The sequence below is a fragment of the Solanum tuberosum genome, unplaced genomic scaffold (genome assembly GCF_000226075.1).
Source record: "Solanum tuberosum cultivar DM 1-3 516 R44 unplaced genomic scaffold, SolTub_3.0 scf00523, whole genome shotgun sequence".
NCBI lineage: Eukaryota > Viridiplantae > Streptophyta > Magnoliopsida > Solanales > Solanaceae > Solanum > Solanum tuberosum.
Window position 1 is genome coordinate 332,991 of NW_006239444.1, and position 6,258 is coordinate 339,248.

Here is a 6,258-nt window from a genome sequence, read left to right on the forward strand (position 1 = left end):
CACTACCTATAGTCCTCTTGATTTGTGGTTGATTGAATAGCCAACTTAGGCCAAAAGCCTAAGTTGGGGTGTGGTGAAAAGATAAGGGCAAGTCAAGAAGTGCTAGAAAAGTTCTCTTACCCATGGTGTTGAGAAAAATGAAATCCCTCCATACAAAAAAAAAGAGAATAAAAGAATGAAAAAAAAGGTTATGGAATAAAGTTATGAAAATTTAAAAAGGAATGGGGTTCCAAACAATCCATGGAGAGTGAATAATGGGATGACTTATGAGCACTAAAGAAAATGATGAGGGAAGAGTAAAGGAAGTGTCGTGAGTACCACATTTCATGAGGATGAAAGTCACTGAGCCTAAATGACCATACCTTTGCACTCAGCCCCATTACAAGCCTTGGAAAGACCTTTTTGATCTTGAGTGAGTTGAAACAATTGTTGATTGGAAAATACGGACAAACCTCTGGGTGAAAGAATGCATTGTGTTTTTCTTTTCGAGAGTGAGCGTTGCATTTGATTCCGGAACTTTAAATGATTAAACCATTGTGTGAATATGGAATCATTCTTCATGTGAGGGTATTTGAACACTTTAGTTGAGCTTGAACTTCCATTTGAAGCAAGTATTGTGAGCTTGAGATTCTTTGATAATGGTGAGTCACAACTTGAATCTTTGAGTGCACAATTGATCTTTGCATGAGTAAAGTGAGTCTTGTTGTGTGTCATCCATGATTGAGTCTTGTGTAGCACTGTTCAAGACATCCTTTTTGAACAGCCGAACTCAAATTTGCTTGAGGACAAGCAAAAGTTTAAGTTGGGGGTGTTGATGAGTCCACAATTTGAACTCATTTAGGGCTATATTTTTGATAGAATTAGTGTCCTCAAAGGCATATTTTGTCTCAATATCTGATGAAAATCCTTAAGTTTCAGTTATTTTGGAGTTTTGAGGCAAAGCATGGACACTACTTGGCAAGAAGGAACAAGGTGGCTGAAAAGAACGAAGAAATGAAGGCCTGAAGATCGTCGAGCCCAGTTGGCGAATCACCGATCGGCCTGAAGATCGCCTTTTGTTCCAGTGTGCTGAGCCCTGAAGGAAAACGTCAAGTTGGAGATGAAATGAAACAGTCAGTAAGTCATCGAGCAGTTCTGCGAAGCAGTACCATATCGCCCAACGACTCAAAATGCGAGGAGGCTGAAGGATAAAACAGGAAAGCGATGTAATCGACCAAACGATGGATCGCCGAGTGTATCGGCGATCCCGACTAACTTCGCCGAAGGGTCCTCTACAGCGCAAATTTTCAAACACTATAAATACTTGTTTAAATTTCTAGCTTAGTATCATATCACTATTATTATTCAAACTTTTGACAGTTTTTAGAGAGTCTAAGTTTTAGAGGGTTTTGGAGACTTTGTTCTAACACCTTATAGATTCAAAGGGTTTCAACTCCAAGAAATTAGATGTGGGTCTAGAAGATTCTTCACTCTTGACATGTTTTAAGACTTAATCCTTCATACCCAGTTGATGGAAACTGATATTGGTATAAAATTTTATCTCTTTTACATGTCTAGCTAAAACACCAATTCTTAGGGTGTGATTTTGTGAATATGGGTTAGATTATATGTTGGGTATTGCATGTTGATGGTTTATTTGTTGTTTAGATGTGATTTCATTTAGTAGTTGTGTATGAACTTAATGGAATTGTAGTTGCAAATACGATTTCATCTTAATGTTTTTGTCTTGCTCGAGAGAGAGGTCGTAAAACTAAGATTACTAAATTGATAGTCGGTGGTATTGGGTCGACATGGGTTCAGCTCGAGAGAGTGAATCCTAGTCCTTCTCCCACAAATTCAGCTTCAGAGAGTGAATGGGTTAAGGCGGAGGCTGTGCTTAATGCGACATCTCGGTGTTCGAGAGAAACCGAGTTGATTCGGGGTAAGTTGCTCGAGAGAGAGAATTTATCCCCACTATAGTCTAGCCTAGTCATAAATAATTGACAATTTACTATCAAAAGCATGTACCCGATAATTTAGTCTATCCCGTATTCCTATCACATCCCAATAATCTTGTCTCTCTATCTCGTTTTCGTATATTTTTGTTGTTTTAGTTGTTAATTAATACAAAAACCCCATTGATAATTGACGCTTGTGTCACCCCCTTTAGATTTAGTGTGTTTATATTCGATAATGTTTATAGCTACGACTAATTAGAACTTAATTTTATTTTTCTATTAATTCTCAAAACCACTCCCTTGGGACCCCAACCCTTGGTTGGGTTACTTTACTATTGTACAATCGTAGACACTTGAATTGGAAGTTGTGTTTTGATTACGCAAACATCAAGTGTTGACGTTGTCAACAAGGGTGTCGCTGACCAACTTATTCAAGGTGTGATCATGAGACAAACATTTGACATAGCATCGACCTTGCTTGATGAGATGACCAAAATCAATCGTGCATGGTACACAAGGGAAGATCAGGTTTCTCCTTTGAATCTTGGGCTGACAAATGAACAATTGAAAAAGAACCAAGAACGTGATGAAAACATGGCCAAGATAATGATCCAAATGGACCTACTGACGAAACATGTCATGGAAAGTGGTTACAAAGTTGTGAATGCAGTTGGTGCTAATAGTATGAGTCCTAATGAGATGCAATTTGAGGACAGGTACAATGAAGAAGTACATTTTTTGTCAAACCAAGCAGGAGGTTCTCATCTAAGCTATCCAAGGTCGGGTGGGAATCAAGGTTGGAATAGAGATTGTGATGATGGTTGGAGAGATCGAGACCGAGATTGGTGTGATCGGGGTAAATATTGAAGAGATATAGATGTTGATAAAGATTGTTTATGTGCCCTCTCATTAACGTCTGAAGCCAAAGGGAAAAAAAGTTGATCCCAAAAATGTTTGGACCGAGGATATGCTTTCTCGCATCCTAAACAAGCTAGAAGGGTTGTATAAGGTACTGAAGGAGATGAAGGATGATGTCTCATCTTTAAATAAGACGGTGACCTCACACTTAGTTTCCATAAAGCAGCTTGAGACTCAAATAGGTCAAATCTAGATTTTATTTTTAGCTGATTTAGTGAAGGGCTGCAGGTAGTAATTCATGGACCACCAGAACGGACTGTGGGTCACCATATGGTCTGTGTCGGTGGCAATCGTGGGTAGCACCTACAACTTCTTGAAATATGTTGGTTGGTCTTTTTCGTATACGGGGTGCTACATTATCTCCCTCTTTGGAACATTCAGCCTCCAATGAAGACTAAAACCTAAATCCAAGACTGAAAGGGGGTCTTCCTAGTGATACCTTAGTCAATCCAAAGAATGAGGATTGAATGCATGGCCACGTTGTGCCACGATGTTAAATAAGATGCTTCTTGGGAGGCAACCCAAGTTTTACTTTTTGTTATTTGAATAACGTTTATGGATGTGCAGGTTGAAATTCAAATTTTGGGAGGAAAAGGCAATTAGGCGAGCTAAAGTCCACTCGGTGAATCGTTGAGTGGCTCTGCGAGCCCGACAAAGCTCGCCTTTTAAACCAGTTAAAAGGCTGGTTTTCTGTTAAATTTGGTGGCTAAAGTCCACTCGGTTACTCGTCGAGTGGATCGGTGGCATTAATAGACCTCACCGATCAAGGCGCAAACTGAAGCGGCAAGGGCCTTTCAACCGTTTTAAATTCAAATCATTTCCTTATTTTGAACTTTTTGACTCTTACACTCAAACTTTATATCATATCTTTCTAGTTTAATTTCCATGGGTCTCCTCGTGTGGTCGGAATCTGAAGTGTTGCCCATCCCCCTCTCTATGTCTTAGTGTTTTCGTGTCTACAATTGAGGTTGGTTTTTTGAAGTTGTTTCAAATTGCATAAATTTTGTTGAGCATGTGTATGAGTAGTTTATAAATCTATTAATTTCCTTGATTACGTGCAAAATTTATCGTTCAAATCTAATTTTAAATCATGCATGCCTGATAACTTATTTAGCCTAAATTAATTTGAGTTTCGTGTTTGAATTGCTTGAATTGTGGGTATGCATGTTGGGTTTTGTGCAGGTGAAGTCTAAGTAATCCAAATTCTACCAAACAACTTGAAATTGCTCAATTATGGAAGGGGTGACGTTGTTCTTCAGGGAAAAATTGTTGTTTGGTTGAATTTAGATTAATTGGGGGGAAGTCTAAGTACCACGGCATAGATAATCATTGTGGGATGGCTTAAATTGCGTAGAATTGTACTTGAAATTGGTTGTCGTAGGATTTTCATTGAGAATTAGAGTTTGGGGTGGGAATCTGTCATATCGTGCCATTTGGTGAGCTGAATCGAGCTCGCCGAGTGACTCGACGGTTCGCCAAGTGACCTCCTTATCGCCTTTTTGACCTGCAATGTTGGTGAATTAATATATAACTTTCATCGATATTCTTGTGTTCACCAAGTAGACTTGGTGACTCGCCGAATGGCTTTAGTCTTGCCTTTTTTATTCCTTTTTGGCTATTTATTTCTGTAACATTCGGTGAAGCACCCTCTGATCATCGAGTGAACTCGGAGACTCGCCGAATGGTCTTTGTTCTCGCCCTTTTTGTACAGAATTTTCGCTGATTTGTTCTGTAACTTTTGATGAGCCCTCTATTGCTTGCCGAGTGGTCTTGACGACTCATCGAGTGGTTTGGCGAGTTTTCCTGTAACTTTTTTAAAATGATATTTCGCTAACCCTTTGCAACCACTTGTGTTTTATTTGTGTTTTTATATAGATATGGCTAGACCAAAGCTTCTTGTAAGAGGTCTAGCACCCCGAAAGAAGGAAAAAGGGGTTATAATCACAACGGGAGTCACACCTCCCCGAGCTACTCATCATAAACCTCCTCAGGGGAGTGTGAAAGGCAAAGGGAAGAAGAGAGTGGTAGCAAGTTCCATTTCGAGTTCCTTGGACAGCATGGGCATCGACTCCACTCATCTCACCTCTTTTGAGTCTGAGAGGGAGGAAGTTGTGGGGTCCAGGACACCAATACATACACTGGCAACTGAGGGAGAGTTGCTCAAACGAAAGCACTCAAAATTGCGATCTAAAGATGTTCATGATCCTCTGGCTAGACTTCCAGTACTCTCGACGCCTCTAGCACCTACAACAACATAGGCACCTCAAGTTCCCCCGACCCAGCACATCCTCCTTGATCTATGAATCGAGTGAAAGGAGCTGGTTTGCAAACTATCTTGGAGGAGAAGTTGTTGTCTACTGATGGTGTTGTAGATAGAATTATCGGTGTGTGGGAGACACTTCGTTTCCAGAAGATCAAGCAATTCACCAACCCCTAAAATCTATATGTTCTTTCATGGGTTCGGGAGTATTATGCAGTGTAACACCCCGAAAATACTAACAACAGTCGCGTGTCGATAAACCACTACTTAATTACTACAATATGTTTATTCTCATTTTGGGAACTTGAGATAATGTTATATTTGCAACCTTGCTTAAAATAATTGTCATCGTAATTTAATGTATTGTATGGGGGTATTTGTGTAATATTTTAAATAGAAATATGTATAGCTTTTAAAGGAGGTGAAGGATATATATATATATATAGGTGTATATGTATGCAATTGGGCAGCACACAATTATTTGGGCAGCCAACTTTTAGGGACAGTTGTGTATATGATAAGCACCTCTTGTGTTACTATATTTTGACACCTCCTCTTAGGAAATTCATCTCAGCTGAAGTATAAGTCCCTTAGAACTTTATCTAACCTTTTGTTCTTCAAGATCACAAGAGAAAATCTTGGTCCTTTTGGCTGGAAATAGAGTTACACTCTTCTCTTTGGTAAGTAGTAAAACCTGTTTTTGAGCTAGGTAGAGTTTAGTAGATTAAGCATATCTAGTTCTGTAGAACGCTTTTTACTGTGAATAAATATCATTTGAAAAGATAATTTGTATATGTACAACTCTTATGTTTATGTTAAACTCTAATTTGGTAGTTATGGATTCAAAATATGGCACGCATCATAGGACATGTTCTGTCTAGATTCTGAAGTTTGAAATCCTGTATGGACAACTGTTAGTGTTTTGAATATATCTTTTTATCCAAAATACATTTTGCGGTGATTCTTGGTTGTTTGCAACCTTAAGAGAGGTACCTACATCTTTCATGAAGAGTATACAGTCCAGTTTTGTTGTTTTCCATTTCAAATCCTAGTTGCGACATGATGCACTAGGATGGCCAGAATTTACTGTTTGGGAGAATAGCCGTATTTGTATAGGCTAGGCTTACTTGTGATGATAACCCT